At 40.3% G+C, this 20,957-nt stretch overlaps 1 long non-coding RNA gene across 1 annotated transcript in view; it reads right to left on the bottom strand.

Moving 5' to 3' along the window:
- Positions 1-3,747: 3,747 nt before the first annotated feature.
- Positions 3,748-20,957, bottom strand: part of LOC117203899 (uncharacterized) — a 398,345-nt gene continuing 381,135 nt past the window's right edge. Inside the window, exon 7 of the long non-coding RNA XR_007472136.1 lies at positions 3,748-7,522. This is a non-coding gene — a long non-coding RNA (uncharacterized LOC117203899). The remainder of the gene's footprint in view (positions 7,523-20,957) is intronic.

The raw sequence follows: 20,957 nt of genomic DNA, 5'->3' as shown, positions 1-20,957 counted from the left end.
CACCCCAGTGGGAAGACTGTACCTGTGGTGATTCTCAATGGACTCTTACTTTGTCTTAAATTGGCGGCCAGCTTCTTGACAGGGGACCGTGATCTTGTGAGTGATAATTTTGCCCCTGCAGACTCTCCTGGGCGGAGTCTTTCCCATGTCACAAATTGAATGACAGCAGGGTTCCTGGTCTTATTAGTTTCTGTGATGCAAGTCACTTTTCTCATTTATCAACTATTTATAAGTCACAGGTCTGGAAGGCAAACAATACAGAAAGATGCAATCTTCTTCAAACATGACAGGGTGTCTCATTGAGGGAACAGAGAGGTGCATTCGGGGCTCTGCACAGTGCTTTTCACTCCATTGTGCATATGTGACTCTGAATCTTGTTAAAATTCAGATTTCTGGGCCTTACCCATTTCAACACTGCAGTTCAAACCTGCTCCGGGGTACATAGGAAGTCCACACATCCCTCCAGATGCCCACAAAAATGGATCCAATAACACCATCGAGGCCTGGAAAATTAAAATCATCTCTTGCTTTGAATTAACTAACTTAACTAGAGAATCTGTTCTAGTAGGTTTGAGGTGAGGCCCAAAACTCTGCCTTTCTAACAAGCTAAGCTCCCAGGTGATGTACAATTTAAAGAGCAAAGCTCAAAAAAAAAACCATGCTTTTTCCAAGGCTGGGTTTCTGATTTCCTTGTGATTCCCTTCCTCATGGACTTTTCTTTGTTGTCAGTGAGAATACTGTGGCTGATACATATAAAAAGTAGGAATGGGCCAATTTATTCATTTACTGATTAACTCCTATGAACTAGGCAGTGCTATAGGCACTGGGGATCCATCAACGTATTAACACTCAAAGTGCCTGTTCTCAGGGATCTGACACCCTAATGGGGGACGTAGACAACAAACAGGTAAATGAGAAATGTATACCAGGTGGAAATAAGGCTTCTGTGGTAAAATAAGACAGGGAAGCAATGATGGAGAGGGTGGGGCAGGGATTCTACTTGAGATAGGCTGGTCAGAGAAGGTGTCTCTGATAAGGTAACATTTGAGCAGCAACTTACGTGGCCTGAAGGAACAAGGCATGTTCCTGGAGGAAGAAATTTCAGGGAGTACAAACAACACGTGCAAAGGCCCTGAGGCAGGACCACATTAAAGGAACAGCTGGGACGTCAGCTGGGCTGCCCTGGAGTAAGTGATGAAGAAGATGATAGGAGTTGAACTCAGGAAGGTAACACCCAACTAGATTCACAGGACCATAAGATTTTATTTCAAGTACATTGAGATGTTAGTGGAGGGTTTGAGACAGAGTGGGACATGATATGATTTACATTTTAAAAGAATCTGTCTGGCTTTGGTGAGACTATAAGGGGTTGGTGTCGACAAAGGAGAGAGAGTTATGGATCTATTGCTATTGGTGGTGCAGACTCAGCTCATAATAGCAAAGGACAGAAGTGTTGAGAGTCTAGATAAATCCTGCAGCTAAGATTACATGTTTTCCTGATGGATTCCTCATAAGGAGTCAGAGAAAGTCAAGGATAAGTCTGAGAGTTTGACCCAAGCAAATGGAAACATGGACTTGTCATTTACTGATATGGGCAAGACCACAAGAGAAACAGATTTGGGAGGGAACACAATCATTTAATTTTGGTGAGACGAGAGATGTCTTTTCAACTCTCAAAGTGGAAACACTGAACAGGCAGTTGGAAAAATGAGCCTAAGATGGGGGTAGGGGAAACTGGAACTGGGGTTATAATTGTGGGGACGATCAACAAGCAAAAGGACTGGATAAGATCAAAGAAGTAGTGAGTATTAATAACAAAGCAGTCATGGGCGTGAGCCCTGGGAGACTCCTGCATTTGCAGGTCAGGGAGACAAGGCAACAGAGCAAAAGGGATTGACAAGGAGCATCCAGAGGGGTAGAAGGAGATCTAACCAAGAGTGATGCCCTGAAGTAAAGTGATGATGGAGGAGTTGGTAGAAAAAAGTGTACCAAAGTGACACAACATAATCAACATTTTCTTAGCAAAAAATCCAGAGCTCTCCACCAAAATTTGTTGTTCTCTAATTTAGAAAAATCTATCCTAAATAAGTCGGTAATTGAATAAAACTATATAAAGGATTTTGTACAAAAACAGAAGGAAACGCTGTGCCTGAGCAGGCATGTACTTGCAGCTTAAATGCTGCATTTATTTTATTTATGATCACAGTATTATATAAGAACGGCGTTCAGCAGGATGGATTCTGGGCGTCCATGTGTACATAAATGATCAAAGATTTCATTATTTGCCCAAAATAGAGTCATGCATTTTAGAAAAGATGTTAAATAATAAATGCTGCCATTTTAAAAAGGTTTCCAAGACATCCTGATCACTGCAACGTGGTAGAATTGGGATGAGAACACAAGATTAAATGAAAACCAGATGTTTCTGGAATTCTTGTGTCACAATCTTCTCCAGTCATTTTCTAAAGACAACATTTTTCTTTATCACGCCAAGGTTAAATGAAGAAAGGAGGATTTTGAGGTCTGTAATCCGTATCACCAGAGAGAGACAGAAGATTTTTCTATCACATAATTTCTCTGCTTTCTTTGTCTAAAGCATAGTGTGAGCTAGAAATTAGAGAGCCACACAGCAGAGACTGTGTGAGTCCTTATGGATAGGATTTGGACTTGGACTGATACAAGGGTAGATGAAAACCAATGCAGCAGCCAACATCTGCAGGTTTTCACTGGGGCCCCGCTGCTCTTGCCTGAGCCCCTGGCTTCCCTCCACTCTGTGAGCTCCCTCTTCCCTCCTCAGGAGAAAATGGTTTTGCTCGTGGGCTTCTCTCCCTTTCCCTGGAAAAGGCGTGTTGTCCATCTCGATCCTGGCCTCTGGACCACAGCCTAAGATGAAGCTTCCTCACACCCTCACACCCCTGTGGCCACCCAACCCCTCCCACCCTGTCCCTCCCCATGGTGTCTGGACCCATTTCACTGCACACCCAGTGATCCCGTTTTGCCTTTATCTCTCTCTCTCTCTTCTTTTTTAATGAATAAGGAAGATGATAAATACCCAAACCCCAAACACAGAGAGCTTTGAAACTCTTGTGTTTTCTCCTCAGGTCACCAAGTGGTCCTCACTTCACTCCAGGATGGCTTCTTGGGTCGGCACAAGGGAACAACTACCTCTGGGCTACTGCAGATTTAAAAAGGCTGGTAGGGACTTCGGAAGAGGGATTGGAATTCAGTGAAAAACTGAGGTGGAAAGGGGAGAGTGGTGGTAAGGGGGAAAGGGACACTTGTGTTGACATTCTTTGAGATGGAATATTCAGTAAAGGGTGGGTGTGGGTCATGTTTTTGTCTTCATATGGTGTTATGGACTGAATAATTGTGGCCCCCCAAATCCATATGTTGAAGAACTAACCCCCCACGGAATTGTATTTGAAGATAGGGCCTTAAAGTAGGTAATTAAGGTTAAATGAGGTCATAAGGGTGGGACCTTAACCCTATAGAACTGGTGTTCTTATAAGGAAAAGATACCAGAGATCTTGCTCTCTTCACAGAGGAAAGGACATGTGAGGACACAGCAAGAAGAGAAGGAGGTTCTCTGCAAGCAGGAAAAGAGGTCTCACCAGAAACCAACCCTGCTGGCACCTTGATCTTGGACTTCGAGCCTCCAGAACTGTGGGAATATAAATTTCCGTTATTTAAGTTAAAGCCGTTTAGTCTCTGGTATTTTGTTCGGGCAGCCTGAGCAGACAGATTTGAATACCTAAACCGATTCTGCCATAAAGATCTGTAGGATGGTCCCTCCTATCTACCTTAAGTTTATCTGGTAACCAGAGGACAGAGAGGACAAAAGTGAAGTGAGGATGCAGAAGGACAAGACACTCATCATCATTAAACATTCTGAGTGAGAAACATGAGCTTAAAGTTAAATCTATGCCATGAAGATTAATGCAAAGACAATGAATGAATGGTAGGTTATTATTTACCCGCTTTAGATCCTGCTCAGTCAGCACTTTCCTGGAATCCATCTATCCTTGGTGTTTAAAGAAGGATAATTGGTTTTTTAAACATTTTGAAGCTATCAGAAGAACTCAAGGAACAAGTCGATGTGGAAGGACGTAGAGTCATTAAGGAGTAGCGTATACATTGCAACACATTTATTCACGGGACATGCATTTGAGCAGCAATAGATTATCATCTGACCAGTTCCTGACACCTTGTTTTTGGTTTATTTTTGGTCCCATCACCACTCCTTGCTCTTGTTCTTCTTTTTCTGCAGTCAAAATGTTCTCTGATGCACCACCATATCTCCTTGCCCCTCTTATATCAGAGGGTGTGATTTGGGGAAGATGGCTCTGGTTTAGATAAGAGAAGTAAGGTCCCCAGGATGGTGGGACAGGGAGGTGGTAGGGTGTAGAACCCCAAACTCAGCCATTTTCTAACCAATTCAAAATTGCATGAACCTTTGAGCTTTGATTGCGGTCATCAAGGAAGAAGGAACATACCCCAAACTTAGAACCTACCACACAATGCATGGCCAAGGAGGCACAGCCTGTCACTGGACTGTCTGACTTCTCATGGTCTCCTTCACTTCTAGGATCCAGCCCTCCTTTTTGCACCCTTGATTTATATTCTTTCGCTTCCCTATTTTCCTCCATCCTCACTAAACCTCTTCCTCATTTGTAAAGTGAAAACAACAATGCCAACCTTCTGTGGTTCTTAGGGGACTCAAATGAATATTTAAGTAAATATTTGTGAACTGTAAAATAAAGGGCCTTAGCTGGTAGATGTTGTTATCGTTAGCATTAGATGGTGAGGAAAAGTGTGATCCAGTATCAGAGGTCATTTAGGTGCCAGCAGTGGAACTGAATCCCACGCGCTTGCAAATAATAGCATCCTGACTTATATAGGAAGCACAGACACAGCACATATTTTCTGATTGTGCACGGTGGAAATTCTCCAAGAATAGGACAACCCAGGAGACTCCTGCCTCTTCTCCTAGAAAATTTCTCATCCATTAACAATACCCCTCCTCCCCCATTCGCCCTCACTCAGAGCTAGCATCTGTGTGTAGATTTACACCAAGCTAAGTGGAAATTCGGCAGTTGTTTGCTTTCTTTTCTCAACATCTCCAGCCAAAATGAATTGGTCCAAAAATAAAAATAACATGGGCGGCATTATCTGATTCAGTTCTCCACATTGAGCAGGTTAGCTATTCAAATGGAAGGTAAACACACTGTGTTGAAACAGGGCAAGAATGGATGTGAGGATTACTTGGCTTCCTGATTATCTGTCCTGCAGAACTTTTGGGGAGGGGTAGAGTCATTGACTCAACATTGTCAAAACCGATTCAACCAAATGCCTCAGGCAAACCTGTCAGTTTCACTGTGCCTTCATTTTAGCTTCCAAATGTAAGCTAAAATTCGTGTGCTAGAGCAGGCTGAGACTTGCTTTCTGCCCAGTGTGCTGAAAAAAGTGTTTCTTGCTTCATACGTTACCACATTGGTTCCTCTGAAGATCCCTCTGAGATCGATACCTGTAAACCTATTTTGTAGATGGGAAAACTGAGGCTTGTAGATTAGGCTCAAGGTTAGTTGTCTGGTAAGTGGCAGAGTTGGGGTTCCAATGTACATCTTTAAATTCCAAAACTAGTGCTCCTTTTATTGTACATAACAGCTACCATTAATATTCATCACTGCAAATGCCACATCTCTGGGTGACCCATGACCCTCTCCACATCATGATTCTTGGACTAAAGTGACCCCACATTCTCCATATATATTCTACCTTAACTTTGATCTCTTTATTATAACATACTTTTTCACCTCCCCAATCATCCACGACCCACCATTCTAGCTCTTTAATCTTTATTTGCACATTTCAGAAAGCTTTGTTATTAGGACTCTCCTTACTTAGGATGGGCACCATCAGAACCTCCAGTGTAGATCTGTGTGCATTTGTCTATATCCCCACTGTCTGTCCAGTTCTTGTAGGTAGAAAATACCTTATACATTATCTATCACCAGGCTATTTATCATAATATCATGCATATAATTTTCTCTCAAGGTATATTTTTTAAAGGCAAAGTAACTGAATTAATAAAGGAATAAAAAAGATCATTTTGAATAAAACATGGTGATAGGTGTGATTTGATGTGGAGTGTGGTTCCATGCATGGCCTTCTATCGATACTATATACCTTTAATTGATCATAATGGAAAAAAATGTCTCATGTTCCATGACTTCAAATGCTTTGCCTATATTTCTCATTAGGCTTATGGTGCAGCTGCTAATTTTCCTTATCAATTTTTCCAAAATGAAGTATGTATGATAATACACCTTGGGAAAGTATGAATGTTATACCTTATTTCCACAAGGAGATATGAATGATTATTGTAATTATCTTTCAGGCACTGGCAGAAATTGGGGCCATGTCTATGTAGAATCAGGAAAGGTGGAAATTTTCACAATTTGATTTGTGTAAGCTCTCTGGGACAGCCTTCTTGAGGCTGGCTTACCTCAATTGTTTGTCATTCATCCATTTTCCTCACTCAGTCTGCAAATACTGATTGAGTCCTTACAACATGGTAGACACTGTGCCAATAGTGGGGAGATGGCAGTGACCAGGCATATAAAGCCTCAGTTTCATGGTACTAATATACTGGGGATCTGACCTCCAGGGAGGATCCAGGGACTACCCACCTTCTAATGTCCCACTGTGAGGCAAGAAGCCTCGAAACGAGGTAATTTTTGAGATTTTCAGCAATATTCTCTCTTCAGAGTTGCTGCCTGCAATCATAAAGATAAGCACCCCAACAGCAAAGCTTTATCCCCCCCAGGTTTTGTCTTTGAAGTGCTTCTCGGCATGGAGATATTTAGCATCCAAAGTATAGCCTTGATGATGACAATGATGATGATGTTGATGTTGATGATAATTATGATGATGATGATGATGATGACGTTGATGATGATGATGATAATGATGATGATGATGATGATGTTGATGATGATGATGACGTTGATGATGATGATGATGATGATGATGATGATGATGCGTGTGTGCTAGGAGGAGGTTAAATGACTTTCCCAAGGTCTCTAGGCTGGTTAGGGGCAGAGCTGAAATTAAAACTGAGCCCCAGTTCCATTGCTTTTCCATATCCAGCATTATGCCAGACCTGTAATCACTCAATTATGTGCAATTCACACCTTAATATGGATTTTTAGGTACTGTTAGAGTCCACTGTCAATCACTAGAGGCTTTATATGAATATTTACCATCCATATTCTACCTCTTATCTTTAAAACCCAAGGTTAGTCTTCTACTTTGAGAACATGATGCCATTTTATAGATTTTCTGTCACCAGTAGTTGTTAGGTTTCTAGGCCAGTCCCTGGAGTTCCACTAACCTTTAAAGAATAGAATAAATCTAATTCAGGTGTGTGCCAGGAGACCAACAATTTTGGTATTTCTAAGAACCTAATATTTATTTTCTTCCTCCAGTCTCCATACTCTCCCAGCTTTATAGGCAGGAGACACTAAGAAAAATAAGAAAGAAAACTAATGTCAATTAAGCATTATTATGTTCTAGACCTCATACTGACTGCTTTTAGACATGCTTACCTGCCATCCTTACAAGAACTCTGTGAAGTAAATATCATTGACATTGCTATTTCTCAGGTAAGGAAACAGAGAATCTAAAGTATTTACCCAAAACTTATCTGACCTCCATGACCATCCCCCCTTGCCTTACCCCCCCTCCCCTTCCATAAGTGTTTCAATACATTTAGCAACCTACAGAGCCAGGCCCAGAATGGAGCTGTGAATCAGTGAGGGTATGATTGAATTTCCAGTCAAATCTGAAAGATGTCTGTGACTTACACAGCTTTAATTTAGCCAGCGTGCATGACTAACGTTGTAAACCAGAAAGAAATTATATTGGGTGAGACCAAGGAGGCCTGTCATTTTTTGATACCTTGTGCCCCCTTGCAAAACACACGTAACCACTTTCAGGATTTGGTAGTCCGGACACACCTCCTTTCTCTCTTAATCCCAGGGGTGTTGAGCAAGCCTGTTCAGAGGTCCCAAGTGTGCCTGCCTCTCACGTCACATTGGCTTTGTAGTCTAAGAATAGTAGATATCTAAGAACTGCCAGAGGGTCTTACTGAGGCCTGGAGGGCTTGGGTGGTGGGTGTGATATGCAATCTGCTAGGTCTCTCTGCCCAAACAATACAGTGTAACTGAGACTGGAATCTTCCAGAACAAGGTGAAGATGAAATTTGCACACTTGAGTAGCATTCTATGACAGTGTTTATTCAAGGTGTAGTCCAAAGACCAGCAACATCAGCATTACCTGGGAACTCATTTAGAATTCAGAATCATAAGCATCATCCTAGACCTACCACACCACCTCCTCTAGGAGGAGAACACAGGGATCAGTTTCAACAAGATTTAGGAGGATTCTAATGCACACTAATGTTTGAAAATCCTGCTCTAAAGTTTCAACAATCCATTAAACATAACACTAGCCTCTATGGTTGGTACTGAAAGGGTATGATCCCTGCTGCCATATGGCCAGACTGGCAGAAGAATTAATGTTTTCAGCGTCCACTTCTCCTTTTACAGAACCAAATTATACAAGTGAAAATAAAACAAATTTTATATCTCAAAAAAAAAAATAGAAAGGACACAAGCAGTTCTCAAATGTCATATTTCAAAAGTCTGCCTGGATTTATTCTATTATATTATATATAGAATGGATAAACAACAAGGTCCTATTGTATAGCACAGGGACCTATATTCAATATCCTATGATAAAGCATAATGGAAAAGAATATGAAAAGAATGTATATATACGTGTATAACTGAATCACTTTGCAGTACAGCAGAATTGAACACAACATTATAAACCAACTATACTTCAATAAAAAAAGTTTAAAAATTCTGCTTGTAAGTTTGCTGTTTGCAAATCTGCACATTTTTTGTAGACAACATTCACTAGACCCCAGATTTCTAGACAACCCATAATATCCCTAGGATACTAACCACATCAGTGAACTGAACTATTCATCCCCCCTCCTCAATCTTTATGATTAAATCATTTAGGGTTCTAGCTTCAAGTTCTCCTCTGTCACATGCCAGGCCCTGTGTTGCTCCAAGTTCTATGTGTGACGATGAGGATTTGATAGCTGTCACAGCACAGATGAAACAGCAGAGAGCAAGAGAGACCTTGGGTTCAGAGCAATGCCTAGGGCTTTGCTCAGGCTAGTTGGGTTCTAGTTGTTGTTTCTCTCCTTCTGAGGGTTACGGTTCACCTACCATCCATTGCTCTGACCAGAGTTATGCCTCCTGGATCAATAGAAATGTTACAGACTTTCCTCTATACGCCTGTCCTCCTGAGTTCAACTTCAGTTTTCTTATATCAACAATGGGGATGATATGGTGAAGGAAAACTGAGAGCCTCCAGAGAGGGAGGTTTTCAGCACGCTGCCTCCCAGGGGGCTTTGGGTCCGCCATTCAGCTTTGCTTCTATATGAAGTGCTGGGTATAATGTCTGGCACAAAGTAATTGCTCACAAAATTCTAAAACTAGTAATAGTGATATAGGTAATTGCAACAGTATTATTAATGGTATTCATTATTGTTTGTGTAGTAATTGAAACAAAGGGTAATTTCTAATGTGTAAAACCATTAGCTGTCCACATTGGAAAAATGAACAGAGTGATGGGTCTCTCCCATTTCCCCACTCCTTTTCTTTTGTTTTTTTTCCCTAAGGGCCACTAAGAAAAGATTATCGGAGGGCCGTAAAGGGTAAGGCCATATATAATGAAAGGGCAACACATTTTCTGAGCAGAAGCAGGAAATTTGGTGTTGTTTCTCAAATCCAGTCCTGGGAGAGTGACACGAGGCAGGAGAAACAAGAAAGGAAAAAGGTGGAGATCAATTAAATGCACTCACTCAGTCAAACACTGACTACTCTGAGTCCTCATAAGTCTCCACTTCCTTTGGAGTTTACAGTGAGGAAGGTATTTTACCCTCAGATTCCTATGAAAGGCAATGGAGACGCCTGTTGATCAAGCCAGTAGCCCCAGGTCACACTGATAGTAAGCCCTAGGGCTACAAGTTGAGCCAAGTCTGTGCCCCATGTCTGTGTGCGTGGTTTTCATCATAAAGTCCTCTCCTCTTCCTCTCCCTTGCAGCCTTCACCAGGGCTGCCATCTTAGATTCCTAATTGAGCCACTTGAGAAACAAGAACTTAAGTCAAGTTAAAGGGATATCATAGATGGAAATTGGATCCATTGTAGCCAAGAGGAGGAGGAAAAGCCTAAAGAAAGAGAAGGAACATGGTAGACACAAGTGGTAGACCATAAGTGGGAAATAAAGTTTCCTTTGGGAATTCACTTAAGCAGTTCTGTATACATTGTCCTTATCAGAGAATAGGAAAATAGAATTGCAGCACCACCCAAAAGTAAGAGTATAAACCCTTTGCCAAAGGAAGAGGCACAAAGTACCGTCATGCATACGTCCTACTGCAAGATCATATGCAAAGTCATGAATGTTCATTCTTCCAAGGGTTCAAAGAATCATGGTCATGTGAGTGCTGTCTGTTACAGCCACCTGTACTTATCATCGTGAATCAATCTTTGTTGAAGTGTTGTATTGTGAATGTCATGTATGTCTCACAGAAGAAGAACCTATCCCTGACAAGATCTATTGGGCAAAGCCAACTTAACAACATATCTCCAGGAGTGGCTGATATTTCCTGATTACTCACAGCCCTGGTGACCTTGGAAAAAATTGAAGCAATGAACTTTTGCAATCCTGCTTGATTTGACCTAGAAATGAAAGAGAGACATTAACCTGGAGGGGCTGAAGTCACTGTGCCCACTCATTTTCCACCAAGGACTCTCATATTCAAGGACTCACATATTCATCTTTCTCCTTCAATGGATATGAGAGTGGGTATACATGTCACAGTTCTTTTGTAACACTCAAAACCAATACATTTCCAACAACCTTCAATTTGCAGAGTTGCAATAGATACAGAGGATTACTTTGCCCTTTATGCTGACCTTGACCTCTGCAAGACAATGTCAAAACAGGAGAAAATTGAGAGGAAAAAAAATGGGTCAGATTTCTGCATCTGGAATAAATGAACAAATGGTTTTCCCAGCACTACTGAAAAATGTTATCAAGCTTTCTCACAACATTTGAACTTCCACTTTGAATAGAAGTTTATGAGACATCTACATCCAAAACTATTTCCTTTCTTCCAGGCATAGGAGAACTGTAGAAACTCAGGATGCAGTAAATGTACAGTAGTCATCTGTTTCCAAAAGTTTTCTTGATCCAGTATATATATTTGAAGTCACCAAAGAACCACTTTCTGATTTAAGCTGTAATTGCAATGTACATATAGAGCAGAAGGTATTTCACCATGGAGGCATATGTACTAACATGTTGTCATCCCTCCTGAGCTAATTTTCCAGATAATTGGTACTGGAGCTCAGTGTTTCTAAGTAATGCTCTAGTGAATGCTTATTTATGTAAGATATCTATACCATAATGCATTTTATTGAACTAGTTGAAATTCAGTTTTCTAGCATGATTTTCTCTTACGTGTTGCCAAATGTCCACTTCTTTTTTCTAGTATTAATTAAATTAATTAATATTTAATATGTTTCCAGAGTGGCATACATCTGAAACTATGTTACTTACAAAGAATTACTTTCAGGTTGTCAAAAATCATGATGCGGACCATCCTTCGGGGCTCAACTATTTTTCCATAAGACATCATGAATTCATCATCAGTTTTGCTGTGGACAACACTACCACATCCCATTCTCAAGCTGGCTCCCCTTGCTCTTACAGCCACAGCTCATTACCAGCTACTGTGAGATGTGAAGGTATTCTTCCAGTGGAGGAGGGCCGGCATGGCTGCTTTTGCAAATTGTAAATGGTGACACTTTTATGATGACTTGGTAACCTCAAACACCAGGCATTTACCATGGGAGACTACAGATCCCCATACCCTGGAGATAAAGAAGCTGACAGATGCCATTTTTTCCACACTGGGTTCTATGCAGCTTTCTGGGGTGGGAAGGAGTGGAGGAGAGATCACATAATCAGCTAAAAATGTGTTCCAGCCTGTGTTCTCCTCATTATACAAAACATCTTTTTCATTAGCTATTCCCCTCCACTAATCAAACATAGCAATAGGACCATGTACATAAATTGCTGTCTTGTCACTGCCCATAAATTTGACTCCAAAAAGCTGGAGATCCACGTCACTGAGTGCTGAAGGTCTCCTTCAGAATCCTGGTTCTGTGGGAGCAGTTAGGAAAGGACGCAAAGTGGTGAAGCACGCTTTCCACTTTGAGAAGAAATTAACATAAATAGTAATTCTCAACCCTTCATCTGTTCTTGACAAGCCTTCATAATAGATCAAAACTGTACATATTTTCCCCCCAAAATTAGAGGATGCAGCGTTGGAACTTGTACGTAAATATGTTAATTCATTTTAAGGTGGTTGCCGCATTCAAACACCATGTGCCGCTCGAAAGGAAAGTTGAGAAACAAGTCAGCCCAAGTCAAATAAGAGATCCTCTTAGGGAAAAGTGGTGACAGACCCTCTCTCCTCATCTTTAAGATACTTATCTCAGTGACCCATGTTCGTTTTCACTTCTGTGTACATGATTTAATTCTAAAATGAAATGAAATATGAAGTGATATTCATCTCAATTAAATTGATTTCTACCTGAATCAAGTGCAGCTTTGATCAAAGCTAGTATAAGGAGTAACAGTAATATTCATGCTGATAGTAATAAAAACAGCCCTAACAAAAGCTACCGTTTGTTGAGGTCTTGTATTTTATATACATATATATACCAGACATCACAAGAAGCAGCTTGTACTAGTCCTGAAAGTAACTCACACATCAACCCTGAGAAGAAAGGGCTGTTTTTCTTTTTTGACTATTCTCATTTTAGAGATGAGGAAACTGAGGTTCAGTCACACAGTGATTAGAACAAAGAAAGAATCTTCGCTCTTGTCTTTCAAACCACAGGTTGTCTCTAATAAGGGTCGGGGGTCCGTGTGCTCTCCAACTTCATTTCACAAAGAAAATACAGGAATTCCTTCAGCAGGTATTTGCTATTCGTTTTTCTGCATAATTAAGAAATTATATGCTGCTGATAACTCTGGTAATGTAATGCCTAACCTCTCACATTCTTCCTTGATTGTCATGCAAAGGATTTGAAAAGAGATATTTTAGAATAATTACCCATCAGTAATCATCCCCACACAACACAAATCACATTTGATTTCCCATTAAGACCAACCAGGAGAATGAGAGGTTTTCACTCAGGAATGCTTTCTGCTGCAATCAGGTTAATTCTATGTTTCTGTTCCATTGGCTTTCTGAATTTAAACATGGGAACACAGAACAAATTCTATACAGGGGATAATAATATCCCCAATCATGGGTCTTGACTCACTGGTGAAAAAGTGCTTAACCATTAACTTTCCAAATGGAATACCTTCCCACTCAGAAGTGTCAGCTTCCAGGAAGGATTCGTTCAGCAAATAGGGGTGAACATTTTATTACTGCAAGACAGCTGTTTACCTTGCTTCACTCCAAAGCTCAGACCTTCACAATCACAGCCTGTCACATAAACTAATTCATACAGAAGAACAAAAAGACAAATGTCAAGCCACCACAGTTCACTGATGCCATTTTGTAATACCAGTTAGCATCCTCTGATCCATGGTGATATATCATGTTTGATTTATAAACATAGTAACCTTTTAAGATGATCAATACCTCAATAATTCTTGTGTAGCACCTGCCAAGAATTCACTTCCTATCATTTCTTTAAGTAATACTATAGCCTTATTTGGGCAACAAAGTCTTAATCTGGGAGATCCATAATTTTGCACTGTAATCAACAGGCCTACCAACAACACCCTCATCCATCAACACCCCTCGCCCCCCAAATTTGACTTCCATTCTCTTTTTTCCATTATGAGGAGAGAGCAGCTATCCTGCTGAGTGGGAAACATATCTCTCCATGTTTCATATGAACAGAGTATTGAAACAGAGCAAGACCCTATGGGGCCTTCCCAGGGCAGAACACCCTCCCTGTTGTCCTCAGCCAGCCTTTTGTTTGTAGAAAAACTTTAGCCAAAGAATAAAAATGCAGAAGCAAAGGAAAGCAATCAAACAAGACCAAATAATAATAGTTTAGTCATTAAACAAAGTCAAGGACATTTAGTTCCTCCTCAAGGGCTACAGAGAATATTCTGAGCCATATCCTGTGAGCTGTTTTGTAGAGACTGAAACCCCCACCAGGTGGAAGAAGTTAACTGTGTGATGACCAGACTGTAACCATGACATAAACTGCCACGGTTCTGAGAACTGGCCTCAAAGAAACAGGAACAAACCAACCCTGGAACTGAAGATTAACTGTACTTAAAACAATCAAGATGATGCTGATCAGACCACCACATGACCAATTTCAAGATGACTGTCAGAGCTGACTGTGCTGTTTCTGCATGTAGCCCTCCTTTCTCCTATTCCTCCCTGAAACTCACCTTTAAAAGCTCTTGCTCACTGCTCAGAAGTGGAGAGTTGCCCTTTGGACATGAGTCCACCTTCTCCCCTGGTTGCCAGCCTCCAGAATAAAGCAAACTTTTCTTTCCATCAACGTTACCTCTCTAGTACTGGCTTTCGAGCAGCAAGCTACCAGACCTGAGTTTCGGTAACAGTATCTGCTCCCCAAACCTGTGTACCAAGAACTGCTTTGTATCATCCTTCAATCTCACTATTGATGCTTTTTCTCCATCTCTGCAGTGTCCCTCCCTTCTTTGTGCTCACAAGAAAGTATCATGGGCATTGACATAGGAATTTAAGGCACACTGTTATTTCACCAGGGTGTATTTTAATTGTCATTTTTTTTCATTTTTCTTTTTAGCTTGGTGGTAACACAAGAGGTTTAGTAGTTACACAAGTGTTTGGTTTATTATTTTTCTTAAAATGTGCAAGCACTTTTCTGTTTGTTGCATCAGTTTTGTACACGTACGTCATATTTCATAAGGTTCATAATGCATACAGAAACGTGTTTGCAAAAATCTAAGGAATAATTAGCAATTAAACATTTGTGTATCCACTATACAAATCAAGAAATAAAATATTACTGGCACCTCAAAGGCCCCCTGTGTGCCCCTTGCCAGTTGGAGTTCTTGCCTCCCCTGTGTGCCCCTTGCCAGTTGGAGTTCTTGCCTCCCCTTAAAGGTAACAAATACCCTGACTTTCGTGATAATCATTTCCTCTAAGCTTTATCTTTCACTGTAAAATGAAAGTCCTTGCCCCATGTTAAGTAATTTTAAGCACTCAAATCAGGTAGAAGTTTTATAGAATCAAGATCATTTCACCAGATATTTATTGTATATAGAGTATGTGCCAGACATTAAACTAGGAGCTAGGGGAGTGCAAATTAATAAGACATAGTTTCTACCCCAAAGAAACTCATAGGGTGTTGGGAATACACTGGAGTACTTGAAAGCGTAAGAGGAATAAGTTTGGTCAGCCATAACTATAGTAATCCAAGGGGGATTGGAACTGCAGAGAAACAAAATATGGCAAGATTTCTCACTGCTTTGTCTCTCCAAACCAGCACATGGGCTGGCCACTATTTAACTGGTGGAAGGGTGTGGTCAAGGCTTTTTCTAGAAAATGAAGGGTGTGGAGCAGAATGGGAATGGCCTTATATGTGAATCTGAAAGTGAGTGTGTTCTTTCTCTCTGGCACCACAAATGAAGTGTTTCCAGCCCATTTCTGAGACAAGGTTCACATGTGTCAGGGAAGGAAACTTTGGAAGCAAACTTCCCTCTTAATCTTCTAAGGGCTTAACAGGTGTTCCATTTTTACTTTTTTAATTTGGAAAATAAAGAGAATGGGCCACTGAGAAAATTCACTGGGATGGTGTTTGTGGGGGATTTGGCACAACCCTTGGCATCCAGGAAGCTTAACATACGCTAGCCCAGCCTTTGAAAGTTGTGCGTTACATTGTCTAGGCTATTCCTTTATCAAATAAAGAAAAAGAAGAATAAAGTGGGACTAAAGAGGGCAATGGCTGGGTCAATGACAGGACATGGCACTAAAACAGGTCAGCACTCATGCTTCTATACATTGCGGATCTGTTGAAAGAAAGAAAAGTGATAATGTCATTTAATTCATGACAAAAAACGTTGCCTGCAAATTAAAGTGTGAAAAGTGATGAATGGTAAATTATGATTTCGGTTAAACATAGGAACTCTTATCAGCACCCTGTTACCTCTATCTCTAGAGTCTGGCTGTTGATTTGCAAACAGGCCTCAGTACACAGAAGGCAAGGAGAGAGGAAGAAAGAGTCAGACCACTGCAGACTGGCAGGTGGCAGGATGAATACACAAAGGAAGTTACAGATGAAGCTTAATTTGGGTGGCCACAAAACAAATAGATCTCTGCACCTGCCCACCAGACCCTTAAAAGTTTACATAGAGGCCATGACTGGGTTCAGTCAAGTATCCTATCTAGATGATATCAAGAACACCTTACTCATTCAAGACTGTGTCCTTGAAAACGGGTCCCACTGAGGAAACAATGGGTAGAGTGTGCATTCTAAGGACAGAAGATGCGGAGTCTCCATGAAGACTTAAATATGACATGACACCATAAAACTCCTAGAAGAGAACATAGGCAAAACATCCTCTGACATAAATCCTACCAAAGTTTTCTTAGGTCAGTCTCCCAAGGCCATAGAAATAAAAGCAAAAATAAACAAATGGGACCTAATCAAACTTATAAGCATTTGCACAGCAAAGGAAACCATAAACAAAATGAAAAGACAACCTATGGGCTGGGAGAAAATATTTGCCAAGGAATTGACAAAGAAGGGCTTAATTTCCAAAATATAAAAACAGTTCATACAACTTAATAACAAAAAAAACCAAACTACCCAATCAAAAAATGGGCAGAAGACAAATAGACATTTCTCCAAAGAAGACATACAGATGGACAAGAGGCACATGAAAAGGTGCTCATCATCGCTAATTATCAGAGAAATGCAAATCACAACTACTGTGAGGTACCACCTCACACTGCTCAGAATGGCCATCATTAAAAAGTTTACAAATAACCACTGTTGGAGAGGGCAATTGCCCGGGACCAGATCATGGGGTCAACCAGACATCCCATCTTCTTGATGACCTCCTTCAACACTGGCTCAGACACTTCCTCAAACTCTAGCAGCCCTTATTATTTTCCCACATTTCTGGTATTGGTAAATACATTTTTTTTTTGTACTGTAGTACTGCATTGATATTTATCTCCCTTACTGATCTTATTTCTTATTTGTTAATTTTAAAATTTTTCTTGCATTGTTATCAAAATTATAGTATAATAGATAAAAATTAAGATTTGTGTCTGGTTAAAGGTGGGTTCAAATCTTGCATTCATTACTTACTGTGTGATGCTGCATATTCCTTACCTCCTGTAAAACTCATCTAAAAAGGGGGCATAATAACACAGTTTCATAGCTATATTGCGAGGATTAAATGCAAGAATTTCAGTAGTGAATTTATAATAAATAGTGACTATTGTCATTTTGTCCCCAATTTTATTCTAAGAATGTTGCCTATGTAGACATGTGGCATTCTTTTTCCTATTGCCCTCAGAACAGAGGAAAGAGTTTGCTGATAGAATCTACTCAATGGGTGTTTGCTGATTGGTTGCTATGGACCCAATGCCAAGATGTATACCAATCCTGTCCTCAGCACCACGGGGCTGCTGCTTTCTATTTCAAAACTCCCTAATTGAAAGAGTTGGCTACAAGTATTGTGTAACAATACACAATTGAGGGAAGTAGGCAAGGGGCTTAGCGACAGTGCTTGTGTTTTCCAGTGATTATGAGGCAACACCATGCTGCTTATTAAATAAACATGTCTAGTTGACAAAATGGCTGTCCCTGACTTTGACAAAAAATGACTGATGAAACTCATTTCCTATAGGGAAGTGCTCCAATGAAAGGCAAAGTCTAATCTTAATATTGTTTAGCTGACTGAGTTCTTTGTGTCTGTAATGGTTCTGTCAATTAAAGCTATTTCACCCAAATCGTCTGCTACTCCTCCAGCAATGTGATCTGTCAACCCACACAGCATGATTCCTGAACCTAAATATTGTGGTAAGAGAGGCCATGGTAGGGGGGCTGGCTGAGTGGGTGTTAGTGTGGACAGTGCTACAAAAGCTCAAAGGAACACATCACCTGTTTGGAGATTTTGTGCTTTTGCCAGGAAACTCTGCATTACAACAAAGAGGGTTTACAGGGTAGTGTCACTTTGGAGCAAGGATTTAGCAGTCACACAAGTCAAATCACTAACATGGCAAACAATCATGGGTTTGAGGTGTTTTAGAGTTTGTGATCCCATCACCTTGAAGCCACTAGTTGGTGATTCCCATTGGGTAATCCATTGTGAATCTCATCTCATCATCCCTCGGTTAGAATTTGCTGCCTTTGTCAGAATGGAAATTGGTCTTCTTACTGCATGGACATACAAGGTGCACTTATCAAGACAGATGTGCTCTGGTAAGTGATTCTAAACTTACTAGTCCCTTATATGCTTCTTTATATATAAGTAGTTCCCTTGGGAAGTTATGTAAATATTCAATGTTATTGCCATTTCCTACAAAACGTTTGAAACCCCTAGGGCTATGCAACTCTTATAACTGGAAGGACATGGCCTTTCAATTTGATATCAGTGGGACTTGAGATTGGATCTGCTTCTGCCACATCCTAGTAATGTGGTCTTATGAAAATCACTGAGTGTCACCAGCAAGTAGGGATGATGGACTTTTGAAAGAATTTCCCAGAATGATGTTTGGAACATACCAGGCATGCAATAAATGTTAGTTTTCCCTTAGTCTGGAGTTGGCTTTGGATTAAATTTACCAGTCCAATTAGAAAAATCAGTTTCATTGTATTCCAATCACAAACTTCTTTTGATATAGCTTCAGACCCTCAATAAATGTTTATTGAAAGACCAAGCCATAGATGAGAATTCTACTCTGAAAGTTGAAATTTTCAAGTTGTTAAAGGTTGGCAGCTCACCAAACTCTGTGTCTGGTTTTCCAAGAGAGGAATATGCTTTGTATGGTAAATTTCCGGTGTAAATATTTTTTTAAGTCACTTTAGTTTTTTTTTTTTTTTTGCAGTACGCGGGCCTCTCACTGTTGTGGCCTCTCCCGTTGCAGAGCACAGGCTCCGGATGCGCAGGCTCAGCGGCCATGTCTCACGGGCCCAGCCACTCCGCGGCATGCGGGATCTTCCCGGACCGGGGCACGAACCCGTGTACCCTACATCGGCAGGCGGACTCCCAACCACTGCGCCACCAGGGAAGCCCCATTTTAGTTTTTAATCATGCTTTGTCTATAAAACCTTTTCTGTAATTCAAGACAGTCTTAATTCCTCACACTGAAGGAAGCCTCCACAACAGAATGAAGAATAAAATATGAGACTCTAGAAACACATAGAGGCAAACTAGGGAGCCCTAATGGCAGAAGAAAAGGCTTCTCATATTATTCGACATTCAATGTAAAAATAGAAATAGTTTCACATACAACACACATATAGTATTTATTTTGGCCTTTCTAATAAAATATAAGTATCAACATTTTTATCCCCACTTTTACAGAAATGAAAACAAGGCTCAATGAAGTGAAAATACCCAGGTTATAAAAAGAATGGTGGACCTAGATCTTCCTACACTAATTTCCCCATTGTTTCCACTTGACAATCTTTTTATTTCTATTTGGTCAAAGACTGGTCCTGCCATCTCCCCACAGTGTTTGTTGGTGCCAGTTTTTCATTGTGTTTATTTATTTATTTTCCTTAATTGTAGCGTACACACACACACACACACACACTTTATGATGTTCAAATCTATACACCCAGGCATCAAGAGTTTTACTTCATCAAAATCATTTACATCTTTACACTATAACTTTTCACTGCATGAGCAGTTTGCAGAAATGACACTATCCCCATCCCCCTGTTCCTGGAATGAAAGCAGAGGGCTTTTTTCATTTCCTGTATCAAAGGGTTTCAGTTTTTCAGGTGAAGGACATAAATGAAGTGTGTTATCTTGGAATAATATTAACATAAGTTAAAATGAGGGATACTTCTCCTTGGAAAGGTTATCCTGATTTCAAAGTTTCAAAAGTAATTAAGAGCACAGACCTGCTTGGGGCCCCATTGGTTGTCTGTGACTTCACTTTTTGTCATTCTGTGTCTGGAAGACAGATGAGGCAGACCATGCAAAATTCCTGATACATTAACTCTTGGGGAGACTTAGACCAAAGTAGAAACTGCTGTTCCATTTGTATGGAAGTAAGGACAAACAGAGCCTGTTTTTCAGCAACATCAAAACATACCGTAACAAGAGAAAATGCATTAGCCTTGTTATTGGGCTCAGATAGACAAAATATTCAGGTTTTTTGATAGAATTCACTCTTATTTTCTACTTGAACACCAAATTCGATTAAAATAAAGTGTGTGTTGATGCCATTTTCCATCAGGACTCATAATTGGAAGCTCTGAGTGTAATACCCCTTTATGCATCAAATCAAAAATAACGATCTTATCTGTAAGACATATAATTTGCCCTTGTCAGTTAAGCAATGGTCGATTTTCTTCTCAATTCTGATTACTCTGAACATAGATAATGAGTTCTCTTTCCAATTTTTATTGATTTCCTCCTTGTCCTATAGAAAACTATTGATTTCCATTTTCCTGTTCAGTTACTAGATGATTTTATCCTTCCTTTGATTTTACCTAAAGCAAAACATTTTCTTTTCAAATTATGGTTTTCTCTGGGTATATGCCCAGGAGTGGGATTGCTGGATCATATATCATATACAACTCTATTTTTAGTTTTTTAA

Source organism: Orcinus orca, chromosome 16 (assembly GCF_937001465.1).
Source record: "Orcinus orca chromosome 16, mOrcOrc1.1, whole genome shotgun sequence".
Taxonomy (NCBI): Eukaryota; Metazoa; Chordata; class Mammalia; order Artiodactyla; family Delphinidae; genus Orcinus; species Orcinus orca.
This window is presented reverse-complemented; position numbering and strand designations above follow the sequence as displayed.